Below are 22,807 nucleotides of genomic sequence, written 5' to 3'. Positions count from 1 at the left end.
TCGCATGTGTGATCCCCTTGCTCTTAAGGAGGGGATGTTTTGCCACTAACCATGTGTCATTCTCTTTTACAGATACGTCATTAAGATACAAATCGTATGTATAACACGTATGTTTTAAATTAACAGCGCATAGAAAAAATATTGAATCAATCCTATTTATTTAAACATAGGAGTGGTATATACAGGGCTGGACCCTGTATGGTCCTGATGAAAAGCTTGGGGAGCTTGAAACATGTCGACCATAAAACACTGATTTAGCCCAATTTAAGGTTAAATAGCAGTGTTACCCCATTTTAATATACCAAACTAGGAGCAGAATAAATTGTTGAGGCCCACTAGCACGGTATTTTTAAATCACACATCCACTCCACCACCACAACACTTTACACCACACATAGCCTTTCACAAATATAGTGCTCCTGCGTAGTTCGCTAGTCGCAGCACGCCCCTTTTCGAAGAGAACTGGGATGGCCCCAGTGATGAAGCATGTCACCGTGGGGAAACCCCGGTGAGTGAGGGGACTCTAGAAAGAAATTTTTCTGTCTCTTTTTGGTAAGCACTGACATAATTTATGCAGTAACCATACATACAAACTAGGTCTCTGGACCCAGTACTATGGGGTCCTCATTTTTTGATATCTGCCATATTTGCCACATAATACATCATCCACTGCATAATCTTATAATTTTAACTAATTTTGTAGCTCAAATGGATAAAAAGTTACTAAATAACGTGACTTGAGTTGCTGCAAAGTGGGCGGCCCTTTGCCAAGGTTGACTGATCACCTTTCTCACTGCTGCATTTGTATGTTATACTGGCACTACTGTGACAGAATAAGAAAATATATTGCATCACGCTGCAGCCTTTTTTGTTGCATAATTTAGTCAACTCTGCAGCATCATTTTGTCCCCCATTGCGGCATAATTCTAGTGGCTCCAGAGCAGGTAGCACATGTTAAAAGTGCTTGTGCATGAAGCAGAGAGACTGTGAAGTTTGCAAACTTAGTTTGGTGTGCGTGCAAATCCTGCATTGCCGATCCTTGCTGAGTTGCGGCTACTACTGCTGAAACAAGGCCAATGGAGGTACCAATGGGTGAAACGGACTGGCCTCGAATGCAGGTCCGGCTTTAGTGCTGGTGGCACCCTGTGCAACAATGTTTGTTGGTGCCCCCAATGATCACCTACGCCTCAGACGCCCTCACTACCACCCTTTAACAGTCTCCCTCAAGTTCCCATAACCACAATCTTTCTCAGATGCATTTAATTTGATTTACAGCGCCACTCACACCAGTGTACTGTGTCAGAGCACTTTACATCACACACACTATACAGAGACAATCATTTATATCTCTGTAAATTACTCTATAGGAAATGTAACAAAAGATAAAGGACTACAAGGTGTAGAAGCCACATGACAACCATACTAGTAGGCAGTATAGTTTAATAGCTCACTGTTCTATGTTAGGATTTTAACTTATAAACTGCAAGTAACAAAAGGATCTCTCTGACAAAAGCAGTAACCTACTAACCTAGTTAACATTATGTGCACTTTGTGATCTGCATGGTACATGTTCTTTGCAGCAGGCACATTAACCCTCTGTGCTACCTTTACAGGAGTCAACCCTTCCACTAGACAAAACTGGGATCTCTCTCTAGGAAGCACATTAATCACCGAAGGTATCATGACATTTTTATTGTTGCTGAAAATTGCCAGGAAGGAGGCAGCAAGTTTTCTTTAAACCATACTATACTTGCAAACAGTACGCACCCACCTGAAATAGGTACCCAGTACGGTCACATCATTCGCACTGCCCTAACCTGCTCTAGGTTCATGTGATCTCTGTGACAGAATCACAGTGAATGGATCACTGTTGCTCTAGGGTGATCTGCTTCATAGGCCTGCCCACAATACTGGAGGAGAACTTCAGTATGGATTGTGGTGACAGGCCTTCAAGGTTAACCCACAATTGACACCACTATGGAACACCTGCTTGTGCCAAGACATCAGGCCTTCTAAGGTCTAGTGGGGCCTTCCAAGATCTCGCATGGGAATATGCTCCCTCATTAGAGTGGTGTGTTGGACTGGTCATGAAGGCTGAACCCGGTTCCCCAGTTTCAAATTCGACAGCTCTGGCCATAGTGCCACATCCTCTTCCCCACCGAACACCATACTGCCCCACTGAAAGAAACTCACACTGCCTTCAGCTACAAACTAATTGTGCCCACTATAAACACTTGGATGTGGCTCAATTCAAATTATGCACTTGATAAGAGTAATATGCTGCCTAAAAAAAAAATAGTAAAATCAAACACTCATAGGGAATGCAAGATTAAGTAAGGCATGTGAAATGTAAGCAGAAACAACATTGTTACCATAAGAATCTCTCACTCACTATTTAGAAATCAGCGAGTGGCTTTACCTGAAAAGTTAAAGGCATGACTACAGGGCCCTGAAGGCAAGCCCGTCTGCGCCTGTCAGCACCAGGACCTTGCCCAGCACCAGAACCCCTGGCCCCCTCGAACGTCACGACGCCAGACTCCGATACGATGCCAGCACACTCCACACACTCAACGCCAGCCGAGACCACAGCTGCGTCCAGGCTGCCCCGAAACGCACCCACGGACCTTTCTCCTGCCACACATGCAGCTTTACCTGCAACAGAGCCCCCAAACCACCAAGGACCGGACCCAACCACCTCTGCTGCCTACTGCTAAACACACGCTCCGCACGCAAACACATCGTCAAGCTCTGGGACCTGCTCGACACCTCCACCCCAGACATTGCCTTCCTGACCGAGACCTGGTGGAACGACTCCTCGGCTCCCGACATTGCCATAGCCGTCCCGGACGGATATAAGATCGCCCGCAGAGACCGCACCCACGGAATTGGAGGAGGTATAGCCATTGTCCACAAGTCCACCCTCAAGGACTCCACCCACTCAGACGACTCACTCAGCACCGTCGAACACATGCACTTCCGGATCCACACTGACCCCAACACCGCCCTCTGAAGAACACTCGTCTACAAACCCCCTGGATCCGGGCCACAGTTCAGCGACTCCATCGCCGACCTCGTCAGCACCCACTCACTTGCCTCCACGGCCTACATCCTCCTCGGGGACCTGAACTTCCACCTTGAGAACAACAACAAATCCAACTCCGCCACCCTGATCGACAACCTCCCCAACCTCGGCCTCAGACAACTCGTCACCGCTCCCACCCACGCCGCCGGCCACACGCTTGACCCCATCTACTCCACAAGCACCCACGTCTCCTTCGACCACACCACCGAACTTCACTGGAGGGATTACCACTGCATCCATTTCACCTACAAGAAGCCCACCACGCACCACTGCACCCAACAGCTGCCCCGCCGCTGCTGGAGCAAAATCACCGAAGACCAGCTGGCCACCACCCTCGCCCAGAACCCTCCCACCGACCCCACCAACCCAGACGCCGCCGCCAGCAACCTCAGACAGTGGATCAACGACTGCGCCAACACCCTCGCCCCGCTCAAGAAACCCTCCAACCGCCGCACCAGCAAGAAAGCCACCTGGTTCACCAAAGAGCTCCAGACCTCCAAATGAGCATGCCGGAAATTGGAGAAAAAATGGCTCCACGAACAAACACTGAACAGCCACGCAGCCCACAAGGTCGCCATCCGCAGACATCACCATCTCGTCAGATTAGCCAAGAGATTGTCCTTCAAAGCCCGTCTGGACAACAACGCACACGACAGCAAAGAGCTCTTTAGCATCATGAAGGAACTTTCCAACCCCAGCGCCAACGCCAATAACATCCCGCCCTCACAAGAACTGTGCCACTCGCTGGCCACCTTCTTCCACCGCAAGATTGCTGACATCCGCGACAGCTTCATCACCACCACGACCACCTCGACAACGTCAGACTCCACCATCCCTACGAACACCACCCGCACCAACCGCCTGACCTCCTGGACCAACGTCAACAACGACGAACCACGCAAGATCATGAACTCCATCAACTCAGGATCACTGTCAGACCCCTGCCCACACCACATATTCAACAAAGCAGATGCAGCCATCCCACCCCAACTACGGAAAGTAATCAACATCTCCTTCAAGACAGCTAAATTGCCGGAAAGCTGGAAGCACGCCGAAATCGACGCCTTTCTCAAGAAGCCCAAGGCGGACCCCAAGGACCTCAAGAATTTCTGGACCATCTCCCTGCTCCCGTTCCCAGCGAAGGTTATCGAGAAAATCGTCAACACGCAACTGACCCGCTACCTCGAGGACAACATTATCCTAGACCCATCCCAGTCCGGATTCCGAAGAAACAACAGCACCGAGATAACCCTCATTGCCGCCACAGACGACATCAGGATCCAACTAGACAATGGCGAAACATCAGCCCTCATCCTCCTGGACCTGTCTGTCATGACTCCCCGTCCTAAGCCTATAGAAGCCTCCACAGGGGAAGCTCTAAAGACAGTTTGGCGCTATTCACCTAAAAATCCCACCCCTTTCCCGTGCACCTGCACTCCATTGTAACGTAATATGAGTGTGTTTTGTTGTACTTGTTATGTTTATGAATATGTCACCAATAGTAAGATTGTAGGCATGTCACAAGATCATACTTCCGGGGGCAGAGTCAGCACTAGCAGATGGAAATTTCCGTACACGCGGCTCTGGTAAAATCTAAATTGATCTATAACAAAGGTAGAGAGTAAGGAATTTCGTCCAAAGTAGCTGGACGGGGAATACTCCTGATCCCCTGATCAAGGAATTGTTACAAACAGATGGAGGAGTACCACCCGATGAGAGAAGAGAAGAGAAGGCTCTTTTCCTGACAAGGAAACACTGTTCCTTTGTAAGTAAACCCCTCACTCACCACCTAGTGGTGACTTGCTTCATCATCGGGGCCCACCCAAGTGGCCTAGCGTCACTTGGGTGTGCTTCAACACCTGGTTTACAGTGGAGCAGGTAGTGAAGTGTGGGGTGCAAAAAAACAGTGTGAATGTTAAAATTGTCCTGGTTAACACTTCAGTATTAGCTTTAATAAAAAGGTAACTGGACAAAGTTTAAAACGTATGGTGAGATACTGGCAGGGGAGTTACGGCCTGTGTATCTCTGCTATGTGTTGGTCGACATGTTTCTACCTTATGGGGTAATCCCCGGTATTCCTCAGGACCAAAAACAAGGAAGTGGGAGGTGTGGGTCCCCTAAAAGACTCACCCTGTCCTAATTCCTTGGTCTTCCAGAAGATAAAACTGTATCTCTGGGAATTCACTCCTAGGGTTTAGGAGATGAATCATCTGATCTCTCCTAAATCATCTCCTAAACCCTAGGAGTGAATTCCCAGAGATACAGTTTTATCTTCTGGAAGACCAAGGAATTAGGACAGGGTGAGTCTTTTAGGGGACCCACACCTCCCACTTCCTTGTTTTTGGTCCTGAGGAATACCGGGGATTACCCCATAAGGTAGAAACATGTCGACCAACACATAGCAGAGATACACAGGCCGTAACTCCCCTGCCAGTATCTCACCATACATTTTAAACTTTGTCCAGTTACCTTTTTATTAAAGCTAATACTGAAGTGTTAACCAGGACAATTTTAACATTCACACTGTTTTTTTGCACCCCACACTTCACTACCTGCTCCACTGTAAACCAGGTGTTGAAACACACCCAAGTGACGCTAGGCCACTTGGGTGGGCCCCGATGATGAAGCAAGTCACCACTAGGTGGTGAGTGAGGGGTTTACTTACAAAGGAACAGTGTTTCCTTGTCAGGAAAAGAGCCTTCTCTTCTCTTCTCTCATCGGGTGGTACTCCTCCATCTGTTTGTAACAAAATCTAAATTGATACACCCCGAGGACTTCGAATACCCTCTTTTCGAAGAAATCCATTACAAACAAGTGTTAAGAATTCTAACATTTTTGAAAACTACACAAATGGTGTGAGTACTTATATGTTTGGTATGTCCTGACGAATGCTCTATAGACTCGGACGGGCCAAAGGAGCAGAAACAGGTCCACCGTTTTGTAAAAAGATAAAAGTAATCCAGTTACCCGATTGACCATAATATCGCAATCCTTTTTTAATAACACTACTTCTCCATTTATATTAAAGTTTTTTTGTATGGGTAACTATTGTTTTTTTTATAAAGATAAAAACCACACTGTTATTTCCTCTTTTCCTCATACCCTCCATCTGGGAGAGTCTTTTAATTTCAATCTCTTTACACTGCTACCCAGACCGGAGGTTGCCTCAGGATGAGGCTGGCATACAGCACGTTATTGAAATACCCGATGACTATGCCATAACGCCGATAAGGGGCGGATCACAGATATATACCGCATTTAAAATCAAGGCGTTTATGAGGGTTTTCAAAATACAACCAAAGGTTATGAAGCTACAAGTGTCCATTCTTCCTATTGATAAATCCGATGTCACAAGATCAAATCAGGTGTTTTTGTATTGGTTTTAATGTACCTTTGTAACTGATTTTGGCATAATATTAGATTGATTTGACTTCGTAAACTGTTTGAGCAGAGTAGCTTCTTGCTTCGGGACTGGGGCACGGATGCTGTTCTTATGCGTGTGCTTCAGCCCGACTTTGCCGAGCACACGCACATGTGGGGTGCGGCTGGGTGCATCAGCTATTTAAACCGCACCCAGCCTTCTGGAAGGCGCTTTGCCTTCCGCCTGCTCCAGAGGAAGGTCGCGCTGTGAACCCTCGCTCAAGAAGACGACTGCTTACCGGTTTAGGATCCCTGGACTTCAGATTTCTTTCTCGGCATCTTCTTTTGTAACAACAGCCTGGAACCTTCATTTTTTACCGCAACGGAACCTGCAAAGACAAAAGAGATAAGTGTTATTTCTTCTACGTTTAAGGTGCCCTTCGCAAGAAAGGCTTCTGCAACAATTTTTGGGACATTCAGTTTTAAAAGAACTACAAGAAACTTGGAACTTAACTTTGTAATTAGTATCTTTTGTAAGCAGATTTTTATTGTTAAAAGGAGTCAGAAGGTGATCCCTGCATTTTAGAAAAGAATGATTTTAGGAATGTTGTACATGTTTTCTCTTGCATAAGTGATACCTCTATTTCAGACAGCAAGACGCAGAAATTAAAGACACAGAACCATTTCATAAGTAAGTGAATAAAGGGCTAGAGATTTAATAAACTTGCACTAAGAGAGAAGGAGTGTGTTCCATAGAAGGAAGGGTTAGAAAGGATAGTAATTACTCTTTTGTCTATTTCAGTGACTTCCTCCAACTAAAAACTTATCGTACAACGGGACAACGAGACAGGAGACTGAAAATCACCTGACACAACTGACTATCAAGACAAGAAAGACATACTGGACGAAAACCAAACAACAGCTGCTCGCAGGTAGGAGAAGGATTGCAAACTTAATGTGAGAGCTGAAGTTAGGTAATTGTAGGAATATCTAGAGAGTAGGGTATTTGAGTAATTCCTTGGTCCTTGTTGTTTCGCAGGTCGACAGCAAGAACATTTACGTCCAGTACCGGCCCTCCTCCCATTTTTCTAGCTTTATTCTTGTAGTGTTCAATATATTCTCAAGGTTAAGGTTAGTCTCTCGGGAGGTTGGTCCCTTCCGTCCCTGCGAAATCTACTACTTCGTCTTAAGGAGTTTATAAGAAGACAAGGTAAGAGACGACGTAGTGTTGATCTGACAGAAGGCAAAGCCCAAGTTGAACATTCCATCTGGACACAATAGACCAAGTTTCCTTACAGGACATAGCAGCTATGTTAAGTGAATTAAAGGAGGAAAATGTAGACTTACGTAGAGACATGGCCACTCTTCAAAACGTTGTACAACAACAACAAAAGCCAATTTTAAAACCTGCCACTTTTCATGGGGCCACCTCTACTCCTGAAGCACAAACTCAAATTCAGATAATCACACCAGTTCCAACTCCTTTAGCTCAACCCGAGAGGTTTTATGGAGATACTAACAAGTTTACCATCTTTCTTAACCCCTTCGATGCTGATGACGGAGCGGTTCCGTCATCAGCATCGGTTGGGCTGTGCTGATGAAGGAACTGCTCCGTCATCGGCACAGCCCTCGGGGGGAGCGCTGGCGCTCCCCACCCGGGACATCAATGTTGGAGTTTGATCTAGGGGTGGCAGTGGAAGACCTTCCGCTGCCACCCCGGGCCCCCCACGATTCCTGATGATGTCAGCGCGCTCAACGCGCGCTGACGTCATCAGGAAGTGCTGGACGCGCTGGAAGCCATTTCTTTCCAGCGCGTCCAGTGAGCAGGTGAGGTTTCTGCTCTCCGGTGGGGCGGGGGATGCCGTTTCTCAGTGCCTTGAGGCATCGGGGGGAGGAAACACTGTTTCCTCTCCCCTGATGTCCCAATGCAAGGCATTCCTGGTTCAGGATCGCGCACAGCGTAGCGATCCTGCACCAGGAATGCCCCCACTAGACACCAGGGATGTTTGTTTGTGAAAAAAGAAGCGACCCCTTGGGCAAGGGTCGCTTCCAGGGGCATAAAATTAGCATTCCGACTTTTCTGCCCTACCTGGGGGCAGATCACAAGTTTTTTCACTGAATCTGTCCCATGGGGGGTAGGGTGGGGGGCAGAAAAGCCCACTAGACACCAGGGATTGTCTTTTCTTTTGCAAAGGAAGCGACTCCTTGGGCAAGGGTCGCTTCCTGGGGGCTAAACATTTTTTTTAGACTTTTCTGTCCCCCCTGGGGGCAGATTGGGCGTTTTGTTAACCGAATCTGGACCCTGGGGGGGCATAAAAGCCCACTAGACACCAGGGATTATTGTTTTTCTGAGAAGGAAGCGACCCCTTGGGCAAGGGTCGTTTCCAGGAGGCAAAAATATTTTTTTAGACTTTTCTGCCCCCCCTGGGGGCAGATCGCCCGTTTTTGTGGCTGAATCTGGACCCATGAGCGGGGTAGAAAAGCTCACTAGACACCAGGGATTGTATTTTCTTTAGCAAAGGAAGCGACCCCTTGGGCAAGGGTCGCTTCCTGGGGGCAAAATAATTGTTTTAGACTTTTCTGCCCCCTCTTGGGGCAGATTGGGTGTTTTCTTTTTTACCAAATTTGGACCCAGGGGTGACATAAAAGGCCAGTAGACACCTGGGATTATTATTTTTTTTAAAAGGAAGCGACCCCCTGGGCAAGCGTTGCTTTCTGGGGGCAAAATAATTAATGTAAATTTTTCTGCCCCCCCCCTCCCCCCCGGGGGAATATTGGCCCCTTTTTTTGCCGAATCTAGACCCAGAGGGGGGGGGGGTAGAAAAGCCCACTAGACACTTGGGATTGTTTTCTTGTTTGCAAAAGAAGCAACCCCTTGTAAATTTTCACTTAAACGCACTAACATAACCTCCATACACATGCTCTACTGACTGACATGGGTCATTAATATTGGGCCGTACTTATATCTGTACATTACTGCCGTATTCCCCTACCTTCTATTGTTACACAATGTATCATGATCCCCCGCTAGTATATGCTGGCCGTCAGTGTTCACCCTGATAGCCGACTATGCTGCTTGCCCTGCTGCTGGGCCCGTTGTGGATATATTGTATTTCCATTGCTGTGAATGTTCCATGCTCTTGATGCTACCCCATCGACTGTACAGCCGTACTCTTATATTGTAATATGTTGAAAAAGCCAATAAACAAATAAAAAAAAAAAAAAAGGAAGCAACCCCTTGGGCAAGGGTCTCTTTCTTTGGCCCATAGTTTTTTAAAAATATATTCTGCCTCATAATTTTGCCTTTCAGCCCTCAGGAGGGAGCCAAAAACCCTACTAGACCCCATGAAATTTTTTTTTGTTTTAAAATGGAAGCGACCCCTTGGGCAAGGGTTGCTTCCAGGGGGTTCAAATTTTAAAAAGTTTTATATTCTGTCCCCCATTTGTGACATAACCTGTGACATAGCCTGTTGTAATGTGTATTTTTTGTTTTCTAAAGTGTAATGTTTTCTTTCCTCTTTAGACTGTTGCAATGTGTGGATTCATTACTGGTGGTTCTGCTGTTTGTGTAGTTGCATGTGTTTGGTAAGAGACCTTTTTTTGTACAATTTTAATGTAAAAGTTGTTTTTGAAAAGTCTGTAGTGATACGAGTATGTTTGGTTTCTGTTTTTTGTGATTGTGAAACATGTTTTGCATTTGTGCTTGATGTGTATTTTGCTTTTTGTAGATTTAAGTTTTTTTTTCTTCTTTCTAGTGGGATATCGTTGACTATTTGCTGTGTCTTTGCAGAGTAGGTGCTGGTGAGTGTGGCTGTATTTTGTAAGCGAATTGTATAGTTATTCATTTTATAGATCTTTGTGATAAAGGCTAATATTTTTTTACCTACTTTGCACAGTGTTGGTTGTTGAGTTGTTTGTGCAGTCTCCTTTCTTAGTGACCATAATGGCTAGCCGCCGGATTACAGCTCAGCAAGTTGTTGGAATGCTTTTTAATTCTTCCTCTGACCATGATGCTGAGAGTGACTCTGATTCTGAGGCAGAGGTGGGAGGTGAAGATTCTGGTAGTGAGTTTTCTCTGCGCATGGCATCGTCTGATGATGAAGATACCCTGAGTGCTGATGAAGCTGTTTTAGGTGTGGATGAAGTGTCTGTGTTAGAGGAGGACATTACTGTGCCGATAGTGCGGCAAGAGGCATCTGGAGTGCAGCCTGGTGCTGCTAGACTTCACGTTGGTATAGTGCGGCGAGAGACAGCTGAGCGGCAGCCTGGGGCTGCTTGACTTCCAGTTGGTGTAGTGAGACAAGAGGCAGCTTGGCGGCAGCCTGAGGCTGCAAGACTTGTCGATGAACGTTCTGACCTCTGGGTTGCCCCAGGCATGGTGCAGCCGGAATTGCCTGCATTTACTGGTGTTCCAGGGTGTAGGGTGAACACTGTAAACTTTTTGCCAATTGATTTTTTCAAGTTGTTTATGGATGATGTGTTTTGGCAGAGATTGTAGAGCAGACTAATTTGTATGCAGAAGAGTTTTTGAGGGAGAACAGTGCCAGCCTTAAGCCCCACGCTAGAGCTACCCAGTGGACTCCCACATATTTGGAGGAGATGAAAAAGTTTTGGGGTTTAACTTTTTTGATGGGCTTGCTTAGGAAGCCATCAATGGCTTCATATTGGTCTACTAGGCCCTTGATGGCAACAGCTATATTTCCGGCAGTCATGAGTCGTGATCGGTATTTGCTTCTGCTTCGGATGATGCATTTTGTTGACAATGGTTTAGCTTTGCCACGAGATCACCCTGATTGTGACCGTCTTTTCAAGATTCGGCCTGTCCTTGATCATTTTGTTGATCGATTTCCTGAGATCTTTTATCCTAGGAAAGAAATTGCACTGGATGAGTCTTTGTTGTTGTTCAAGGGCCGCTAGGTATTTAGGCAATACATTCCTAGTAAGAGGGCACGCTATGGAATTAAGCTTTATATGCTGTGTGACAGTCGGACTGGATATGTTTCTAATTTCTAAGGAATCCAGGATTAACCCCCCTGGTTGACTGAGAAAATTGTGTGGGAACTTGGTAGAGGATTTTTAAACAAAGGCCATCATTTATATGTAGATAACCTCTACACTGGTGTGCAGTTGTTCAGGGAATTGGCCAAAGTGGTCAATGTTGCTTGTGGAACAATCCGCTCTAACAGTAAAGGTTTCCAAAAAGAACTTGTTTGTCAGAAGCTTGCTCGGGGACACTGCAGTGCATTGCGTTGTGAGGAGCTTTTAGCTGTGAAGTTTTCAGACATGAGAGATGTCTACATGTTGACTTCCATACATGATGAAAGCACTGAAGCGGTGACTGCTTGGGGTCAGGTTGCAGAAGTGCGCAAACCTGTGTGCATTATGGACTATAATAGGCACATGGGTGGTGTTGACAGAGTAGATCAGAGGTTGGAACCGTATGCTGCTCTTCGTAAGTCTTACATTTGGTACAAGAAGTTGGCTATCCATCTTTTCCACTTGGCAACCTTTAATGCTTTTGTTGTGTTCCAGCAATCTTGTCCTCAGTCAAAGATGACTTTTGTAAAGTTTCAGGACTCTGTAATAGGCAGCCTTGTTTTAGTAGAACAGGCAAGTGTTCCTAGAGTTGGAGTGGTGGAGGATGTTGTCAGATTGAAAGATCGCCACTTTCCTGATCAAATTCCTCCTACAACCTCAAAAGACTTTCCCAGTCAGAGATGTAGAGTCTGTTGGCGAAGAGGTTTGCGGAAGGAGGTTCGTATGTACTGCCCCGACTGTCCTTCTAACCCTGGGCTGTGTGTACCTGCTTGTTTTAGAATGTACCACACACAAAAGAATTTTTGGGAGCATCCATGAGTGGTGAAGTGAACAGGCTGGTCTCTATTCTTTAAAACTTATTGTTCATTTTCAAAGTTGGCATTTGTTTAGTGTATTTAGATTTAGTTGTTGTGTTAGTAGATTTGTATTAATTTGCAATTTGTTTTTGTTTTTTATTTGTATTGAAAAAAAACTAAAGTATGATGTTGGTTTGCGTGTAGTGTCCATTGTCTGACGGTGTGCATGGTTTGGCGCTTGGCTGGCAGTGTCTGTGGACTGGTGGTTGGCTGGCGGTGTCTGTGAAGTGGTGCTTGGCTGGGGGTGTGCGTGAACATGTGCTTGGTTGGCGGTGTGCGTGGTCTTGCGCTTGCTTGGTGGTGTGTTGGGATTGGTGCTTGGCTGGTAATGTGCCTGGGCTGGAGCTTGGCTGGCGGTGTGTGTGGAGTGGCGCTTGCCGGTTGGTGTGTGTGGACTGGTGTTTGGCTGGTGGTGTGTGTGGTCTTGTGTTTGGTTGGCGGTGTGCGTTGTCTTGCGCTTGCCTGGTTGTGTGTTTGGATTGGTGCTTGGCTGGTGGTGTGCCTGGACTGGTGCTTGGCTGGTGGTGTGTGTGCAGTGGTGCTTTCCGGGCGGTGTGTGTGGACTGGTGCTTGCCTGGCGGTGTGCGTGGCCTGATGTTTGGTTGGCGGTGTGTGTGGTCTTGCACTTGCCTGGTGTTGTGTTTGGATTGGTGCTTGGCTGGTGGTGTGCCTGGACTGGTGCTTGGCTGGAGGTGTCTGTGGACTGGTGCTTTCCTGGCGGTGTGTGTGTGGACTTGTGCTTGGCTGGCGGTGTGTGTGGTCTGGTACTTGGCTGGTGGTGTGCGTGGACTGTTGCTTGGGTGGCTGTGTATGGGAATTCACTTAAGGCTGGTTACTACACACAGTGCTAGCTGAGCGCCATTCATGTAATCCTTGACTTTGTGTAGTTGCTGTGTCAGGAATGTGTGCGTGTGAAAGTGATGGGCCCTTGATTGGCGTTATCTGCTGGTGGAAGTGTAGTAATGTGATGGGTCCGCAGCTGGCGGTGTGAATGTTTTGTATGTGTCACATGTATGAAAGGTGTATGAATGGCCTGTAAAGAGGTTGGTGCCTTGTCGTGGCTTTACAGCTCACGAGCTGTGAGTCGTTGGTTCTGTTTCTTGTCCTTTCCATTATTAACAGTGTATTTCAATTTATGTGAAATCACATGCTAATACAATTGTATATACTGAACCATCACTCACCCTCGTGCAAAATCCAACCAGTATGTATGTGTGTGTGTTTGATAACTTGATGTCTGTGTATTTTTTTTTTTTTTTGAGGCAGGATGCACCTTGTCACTTTTTTGTAAATGTTGTGATGTGTAGATTTTGTGCCTGGTGGTGTGAATGGTCTTCTGTGTGTCTGGTATGAAAGGTGTGTGAATGGCCTGTAAACCGGTTGGTGCCTTGAAGTAGCTTTACAGCTCACGAGCTGCGAGTCATTGGTTCAGTTTTTTTGTCCATGTAATTGACAGTGCATTTCATTTTTGTGAAATCTCTTGTTAATTAAATTATATATACTGAACAATCACTCGCCCTCGTGCCAAATCCAACCAGTATGTGTGTGTGTTTGAGGAATAGATGGGTGTGCAGGGATCTTTTTTTTTTTTAGTCTCTCTGCCAAGGTGTTCATTTCGCCTACGAATCACCTGCCAATTGTAGATATTGTTAAACCCATGGGACTACAAGGTGAAGTCTCTCTGGTGAAATCTAACAATTAATTTTATCCACAATATCCTGCAAAACTCACAATGTCCGTCATATTTTCCTTGCAATATTGCGCCCAAATTGACACGCTGCACAAGTAAACAACTAATTTTGTCAAAACTAATTGTTTTACCTAGGGGGGTCATATGGGTTTTTCACTCCTTCCTCGGTTGCGTTCTAGGGAAACCTAGCAAACCCACACATTTTTGGAAAGTAGACCCCCGGGGGCTTTTAAGGGGGTATGGCTTGCATGGATCCTCCAACGTTCTTTTTCTCAGAATCCCTAGCAAACTTTAAATGTCGCACATTTCTGTGTGTAAAAGTGTGGCATCACTGGTCTCACACAAATTTCCACCCACCCAGTGTTTCCCCAGGTCTCCCGAAAAAAATGTTATCTCACTTGCCTGGGGTCTGCCTAGTGCCTGCGACAGGAAACAGCGCAAAACGCAACGTGGTCGCACCTCAATTTCGCAGTGAAAACGGGCACTTTTTGTCACAGTGCCTACCTTTCGTTTTTGAACCCTAGCTCTGCCAGCACCTAGGGAAACTTAGCAAACCTATACATTTATGAAACCTAGACACCCTGGGGAATTCAGGATGGGGTGACTCGACTGCCTCCCGCCAGGTTCTGTTACCCAGAATCCCTTTCAAAGCTAAAAAATGACAAAAATAAACACATTTTCCTCATATTTCTGTTGTGGAAAGTTCTGGAATCTGCGTGGATCATCAAATTTCTACCCACCCAGCGTTCCCCCAGGTCTCTTGGAAAAAATGGTACCTCACTTGCCTGGGTCTGCCTAGTGCCTGCGACAGGAAACAGCGCAAAACGCAACGTGGTCGCACCTCAATTTTGCAGTGAAAACGGGCACTTTTTTGGCAAAGAGCCAACCTTTCGTTTTTGAACCCTACCTCTGCCAGTACCTAGGGAAACCTAGCAACCCTATACATTTTTGAAAACTAGACACCCGGGGGAATTCAGGATGGGGTGACTCGACTGTCGCCCACCAGGTTGTTACCCAGAATCCCTTGCAAAGCTAAAAAAATCGACAAAAAAACGCATTTTCCTCACATTTCTATAGTGGAAAGTTCTGGAATCTGCATGGATCAACAAATTTCCACCCACCCAGCGTTCCCCCAGGTCTCCCGTAAAAAAATGGTACCTCACTTGCGTGGGTAGGCATAGGTGCTGCAACAGGAAAAGGCCCAAATCGTAAGGTGGAGACTTAAAAATAACCTATAGCAAAATTACCTTCTTTTTTGGGGGGGGCAGCTGAGTTTTTGGCCCGGGGCTCAGCCGCAAACTTTGGAAACTACCAAAGCCAAACAGTTCTGAAAACTAGACACCCGGGGGAGTACAGGGAGGTATGGCATGCGTGGGCCCCCCAACGTTTTCCTACCCAGAATTCCTTGCAAACCTTAAAATTAGGTAAAAAAACACTTTTCTATACATTTTTGCGTGGGGTCTCCATGCCGGCAAAAATGTCCTACCACACAGCGTTCCCCTTGTTCCCCCGATTAAAATGATACCTCACTTGTGTGGGTGGGCCAAAGCAGTAGAGGCTAAAAATGTATTTGAAAGAAATTGTAGCGTTTGGGGCTGACAAATTAAGCACAGAGAATTCAACTGTTTTAGGGTCATCCTAGTCACAGGCCTTTGGCCCACCCACACAAGTGAGGTATCATTTTACTTGGGAGAACAAGGGGAACGCTGGGTGGTAGGACATTTGTGCCGGCACAGAGATCCCACGCAAAAATGTATAGAAAAGTGTTTTTTTAACCTAATTTTAAGGTTTGCAGGGAATTCTGGTTTGGAAAACGTTGGTGGACCCACGCATGCCATACCTCCCTGGACTCCCCCGGGTGTCTAGTTTTCAGAACTGTTTGAAATTTGGTAGTTTCCAAAGATGGTCGCTGAGCCCCGGGCCAAAAACTCAGGTCCCCACCCAAAAAAGAAGGTCGTTTTGCTATAGGTAATTTTTAAGTCTCCACCGTACGATTTGTCCCTTTTCTTTTTGCAGCACTATGCCTACCCATGCAAGTGAGGTACCATTTTTATCAGGAGAACTGGGGGAACGCTGGGTGGGAGGAAATTTGTGTGAACCCAGTGATGCCACGCTTTCCCACACAGAAATGTTTGTAAAATCTGATTTTTTTCAGCTACAATTGAGGTTTGCAAGGGATTCTGGGTAAAGGAGCGTTGGAGGATCCACAAAAACCATACCTCCTTGGAAGCCCCCGGCTGTCTACTTTTCAGAAATGTGTGGGTTTGGTAGGTTTCCCTAGATGGCCGTCTAGCACGGGCCCAAAAACTCAGGTAACCCCCCTTGTAAAAGCTGGTGGTTTTGACATAGGCAACTTAAAAATTGTCACACAAGTGAGGTATCATTTTACTCGGGGGAACAAGGGGAACGCTGCGTGGTAGGACATTTTTTGCCGGCACGGAGATCCCACGCAAAAATGTGTGGAAAAGTGTTTTTTTTAACCTAATTTTAAGGTTTGCAAGAAATTCTGGGTAGGAAAACGTTAGGGGACCCACGCATGCCAAATCCTCCCTGGCTTCCCCAGGGTGTCTAGTTTTCAGAACTGTTTGGGTTTGGTACTTTGCAAAGTTTGCCTCCGAGCCCCGGGCCAAAAACTCAGGTGCCGCCCCCCAAAAAATAAGGTACTTTTGCTATAGGTTACTTTTTAAGTCTCCACCTTACGATTTGGGCCTTTTCCTGTTGCAGCACCTATACCTACCCACGCAAGTGAGGTACTATTTGTTTCGGGAGACCTGGGGGAACGCTGGGTGGGTGGAAATTTGCTGATCCACGCAGATTCTAGAACTTTCTTAAAGAACGGTGATGGATTAAACCCAGATATTTTGACTGGGTGTGAGTGTTTGATTGATTCAGATGCTCCGTCCATCACCACCCCCTTTTGTACCGCTTTTGGCCGCCATAAGTGTGGCAGGGTATGCTCAGACGTGAGTCCCTTGCTCACTTTGCCACTGGATTCAAGCAAGCTGGGCTGAAGACGGCTGGAATGCCAGAAACCGGTCCTCGGAAGCGTGTTTCCGGTCCAGGGAAGACATGGCTTGGCAGTTCGGGCTGGACTGTTCCCATGAGGCACAGGGTCAGACTGATTTGCATATAGCCATGTCTGAACTGGGGTGGCAGAGTGGGCTAAAGAACGGTGATGGATTAAACCCAGATCTTTTGACTGGGTGTGAGTGTTTGATTGATTCAGGTGCTCAGTCCAACACCACCCCCTTTTGTACTGCTTTTGGCCACCATAAGTGTGGCAGGGTATGCTCAGACGTGAGTCCCTTGCTCACATTGCCACTGGATTCAAGCAAGCCGGGCTGAAGATGGCTGATATGCCAGAAACCGGTCCTCGGAAGCTTGTTTCCGGTCCAGGGAAGACATGACTTGGCAATTCGGGCTGGACTATTTCCAAGAGGCACAGGGTCAGACTGATGTGCATATAGCCATGTCTGAACTGAGGTGGCAGAATGGGCTAAAGAACGGTGATGGATTAAACCCAGATCCTTTGACTGGATGTGAGTGTTTGATTGATTCAGATGCTTCGTCCATCACCACCCCTTTAGTACCGCATTTGGCCACCATAAGTGTGGCAGGGTGTGCTCAGACGTGAGTCCCTTGCTCCCTTTGCCACTGGATTCAAGCAAGCCGGGCTGAAGACGGCTGGAATGCCAGAAACCGGTCCTCGGAAGCTTGTTTCCGGTCCAGGGAAGTCATGGCTTGGCAGTTCGAGATGGACTGTTCCCATGAGGCACAGGTTTTTTAAATTTTTTTATTTATTTATTATGCGCAATAGCTACCCACAGTGGGTTTCCTGGCGCAAGGGAAAGACTGACGAAGAAAAAGGACAACGCAGCAGTACCATAGAACAAAAGCAGCAACTTATATATTTATTAAAAAAGCATAGTTTTCAATTTTTTTCCGGAAACAAAATAGGTTGGTTTCAGATTTCCGAGCAATTGGAAGCGCGTTCCAATATTTGGGACCTAGATGGAAAAAGGCTCAAACCCCCCCCCATCCTTGCAAGTTTGAATCTTGGAACAACAAAGTCGCAATTTGCGGAGGATCTTATTGTGTGACTAGGCCTGTAAGGTTGAACAAGACTCTGCAAGTATTTTGGGGCCGTGCCCTGTTTGATTTTAAAAAAGATAGCACAGGGCTTTATATTTTATACCGCTAGAGACCCTAAGCCAGTGTAAATCTCGGAGAGCCTGAGAGGCCGATGATTTCCTCGGGATGTTAAGAAGAAGTCGGGCCAACGAGTTTTGTACAACCTGAAGCTTATTAATGGTTGCTACGTCTGCACCGAGGTAGAGGACATTTCCATAGTCCAGGCGAGAGGTTACTAACGCCTGAACTACGGTTCTCCTGGTGGCATGGGGCAGCATCCATAGAATTTTCTGGAGCCAACGCAGGGTGGCAAAGCAGATGGCGCCCACCTTAGTGGCCTGCTGCCTCATGGAGAGTTTATCATTTATAGGAAATCCGAGGTTTCGAACCACAGATGTTGGCTGGGGAAGGGGTCCCATATCACTGGGCCAGTGTTGTGGGCCCCAGAGATCTTTATGCTTCCCCAGGATGACAACCTCGGTTTTGTCACCGTTTAGCTTGAGCAAATGCCTCTGCATCCACTCAGCCATACGAGACAATCCGGACGTCAGGGTCGATACACTGTTACTCTCACTGCTGGAAAGGGAGAAAACCACTTGGGTGTCATCGGCGTATGAATATATAGTCAGCCCAGCATCCTCTGCGATGGTAGCCAGGGGTCTGACATAGATGTTGAACAATAGGGGGCTGAGTATGGACCCCTGCTGGACACCGTACGCCGATAGACAGATGTCAGATGTGGCTTTTGTAGAAAAGACCTGGAAAGTGCGCTCACTTAAAAAGGAGGCAATCCAGGCTAGCGCAGGACCATCCACTCCCAGGGACCGGAGAGAGCTCAAAAGAATAGAGTGGGACACGGTATCGAACGCCGCGCTCAAATCCAAAAGGATGAGTGCTGATGTTTCCCCGCGGTCGATACCGTGCCGCAAACTCTCCGTCACCCCCAGTAGGGCCGTCTCGGTGGAGTAGTGCGCACGAAAGCCAGACTGGGAAGAGTGTAAAAATCCTGAACTTTCCATAAGAGGGTTTAACTGAGTATTAACGTGTCTTTCCAACACTTTTGAGAGAACAGGTAGCAAGGATATGGGTCGAAAGTTTGCAAGGTTGGACGTATCGGCTCCGGCCTTTTTTGAAGAGGAACAACCATTGCGTGCTTCCAATCCTGAGGCATAAGGGACTCTGTTAGGGATGCATTTAAAAGTCTCATAAGGACCCGTCGGGTTCAGGATCCAGTAACTTTAAGATTTTAGCAGGTACAGGATCACAAGGAGAACCCGATCTTATACTGTTCAGACAAGAAAGGAATGAAACATCGTCAAACAAAAGCCAATTAGTAACCTTCGCCGTTGGGAGTGATTGTTCCATCCCTTCTGCCGGTTCTGACTGATGTTCATTAACAGTCGAGGGAGCGCTCATAGAATCGTATATGCGCTCGACCTTGGCAATAAAGAATTCCGCAATAGAATTGCATTGAACTTCGTCCAAAGCTGGGGGTGTCGGAACAGTATCCGCTCCTGTCAGTTTTTTAACAACGGAGAAGAGAGTGCGTGGGCAATTCTGAGCTTGCGTCACAGTGTTCACAGTGTAGACAGCTTTCGCATTTCTGCATTGTGAGTGATATCGCTTTAGGGCCTCTTTATAGACAGTCTTCTGTGAATCTGAGTAAGAATGCCTCCATTTCCTTTCTAGGGCCTTAAATTCAGTTCGTAAGACCTTCAAGTCAGGAGAAAACCAAGGAGCCGGGGAACGATGTGACCTAGAGTGTTTTCCGGGGTTAAAGGAAGGAGGGCGGTTACAGCATTGGTAAGCCAATGAGACACGACCATATTCAATTCCGTAACTGAAGCATCACTGTCTTCGGGACGGGTATTCAAAAGGTGCTGGTTCAACTTTGTAATATCAAGTTTACCCCACCGATGGATTAATTCGCCCTTACCACAGCCACTCATAACCAAATACTTAGTGTAGGATAAGGAGATGTGGACAGCAAAATGGTCGGACCATTCCAGCGGGCGGGCACTCTGTGAACAATCAAACTGAAGATTGGAAAGAATAGGATCCAATTGATGTCCAGCAGAGTGAGTGAGTCCAGAATTACACAACGAAAGGTTGAGAGTCTCCAGATCCGATAGAAAATGCTTGCTGGTAGTACACAAGGGATCTTCTAGATGCAAATTGAGATCACCAAGAATGGTGAAATTTGCTGCCCTAAGAAGTAGGGGAGCTATGCTCTCCGCAAATGAAGATATCCAAGTAAGAGAATTGCCAGGGGGGGCGATAGACCAAGAGGCCCGATACGGTGAACTGAGAATTAATTGTTAATTTGAATAGAGCAGAAGCTCAGACTGATTTGCATATAGCTATGTCTGAACTGGGGTGGCAGAGTGGGCTAAAGAACGGTGATGGATTAACCCAGATCTTTTGAATTGGTGTGAGTGTTTGATTGATTCAGATGCTCCGTCCATCAACACCCCTTTTGTACCGCCCCTGTGAGGCAAGTGAGTAGTGTGGCTCACTGGTTAGAGGCAGCAGACCCGAGAGCAGAGGACGGCCCGGGACCAGGGTTCGATTCCCGGCGCGGCAGGTTTCTGGACCAGGGTCAGCGGACTCGATAATTCTCTCGCCTCGGTGCCCACTCTGATCAGCGATCACACTCGGCAATTCTGGGCATTAGCTTGCCTCATCTTCACTAACGGCCCCACCAGACCGCCGGGGATGCCTGGTCTCACCCTGGAGATACCCATTAAGGGACCATCTCTCAGGGAAGCCAGGAAGGGTTTCGCAGCGGTCGAAGCGCCTTGGGACCCTACGGGTAAGTAGTGCGCTATATAAATGCCAATACATTTACATTACATTTACATTTACACTTTGCCACTGGATTCAAGCAAGCCGGGCTGAAGACGGCTGGAATGCCAGAAACCGGTCGTCAGAAGCTTGTTTCCGGTCCAGGGAAGACATGGCTTGGCAGTTCGGGCTGGACTGTTCCATGAGGCACAGGGTCAGACTGATTTGCATATAGCCATGTCTGTACTGGGCTGGCAGAGTGGGCTAAAGAACGGTGATGGATTAAACCAAGATCTTTTGACTGGGTGTGAGTGTTTGATTGATTCAGATGCTCCGTCCATCAACACCCCTTTTGTACCGCTTTTGGCCGCCATAAGTGTGGCAGGGTATGCTTAGACGGGAGTCCCTTGCTCACTTTGCCACTGCATTCAAGCAAGCCGGGCTGAAGACGGCTAGAATGCCAGAAACCGGTCCTCGGAAGCTTGTTTCTGGTCCAGGGAAGACATGGCTTGGCAGTTCGGGCTGGACTGTTCCCATGAGGCACAGGGTCAGACTGATTTGCATATAGCCATGTCTGAACTGGGGTGGCAGAGTGGGCTAAAGAACGGTGATAGATTAAACCCAGATCTTGTGACTTGGTGTGAGTGTTTGATTGATTCAGATGCTCCGTCCATCACCACCCCCTTTTGTACCGTTTTTGGCCACCATAAGTGTGGTAGGATATGATCAGATGTGAGTCCCTTGCTCACTTTGCCACTGGATTCAAGCAAGCCGGGCTGAAGACGGCTGGAATGCCAGAAACCGGTCCTCGGAAGCTTGTTTCTGGTCCAGGGAAGACATGGCTAGGCAGTTTGGGCTGGACTGTTCCCATGCGGCACAGGGTCAGACTGATTTGCATATAGCCATGTCTGAACTAGGGTGGCAGAGTGGGCTAAAGAACGGTGATGGATTAAACCCAGATCCTTTGACTGGATGTGAGTGTTTGATTGATTCAGATGCTCGGTCCATCACCACCCCTTTTGTACCGCATTTGGCCGCCATAAGTGTGGCAGGGTGTGCTCAGACGTGAGTCCCTTGCTCCCTTTGCCACTGGATTCAAGCAAGCCGGGCTGAAGACGGCTGGAATGCCAGAAACCGGTCCTCGGAAGCTTGTTTCCGGTCCAGGGAAGTCATGGCTTGGCAGTTCGAGCTTGACTGTTCCCATGAGGCACAGGTTTTTTTTATTTATTGTTTTATTTATAATGCGCAATAGCTACCCACAGTGGGTTTCCCGGCGCAAGGGAAAGACTGACGAAGAAAAAGGACAACGCAGCTGTACCATAGAACAAAAGCAGCAACTTATATATTTATTAAAAAAGCATAGTTTTCAATTTTTTCCGGAAACAAAATAGGTTGGTTTCAGATTTACGAGCAATTGGAAGCGCGTTCTAATACTTGGGACCTAGATGGAAAAAGGCTCGACCCCACATCCTTGCAAGTTTGAATCTTGGAACAACAAAGTCGCAATTTGCGGAGGATCCTATTGTGTGACTAGGCCTGTAAGGTTGAACAAGACTCTGCAAGTATTTTGGGGCCGTGCCCTGTTTGATTTTAAAAAAGATAGCACAGGGCTTTATATTTTATACCGCTAGAGACCCTAAGCCAGTGTAAATCTCGGAGAGCCTGAGAGGCCGATGATTTCCTCGGGATGTTAAGAAGAAGTCGGGCCGACGAGTTTTGTACAACCTGAAGCTTATTAATGGTTGCTACGTCTGCACCGAGGTAGAGGACATTTCCATAGTCCAGGCGAGAGGTTACTAACGCCTGGACTACGGTTCTCCTGGTGGCATGGGGCAGCATCCATAGAATTTTCTGGAGCCAACGCAG

The sequence above is a fragment of the Lissotriton vulgaris genome, chromosome 3_2, assembly GCF_964263255.1.
Source record: "Lissotriton vulgaris chromosome 3_2, aLisVul1.2, whole genome shotgun sequence".
Lineage (NCBI taxonomy): Eukaryota > Metazoa > Chordata > Amphibia > Caudata > Salamandridae > Lissotriton > Lissotriton vulgaris.
The sequence above is the reverse complement of the archived record's forward strand: the minus strand, read 5'-3'. Positions refer to the sequence as shown.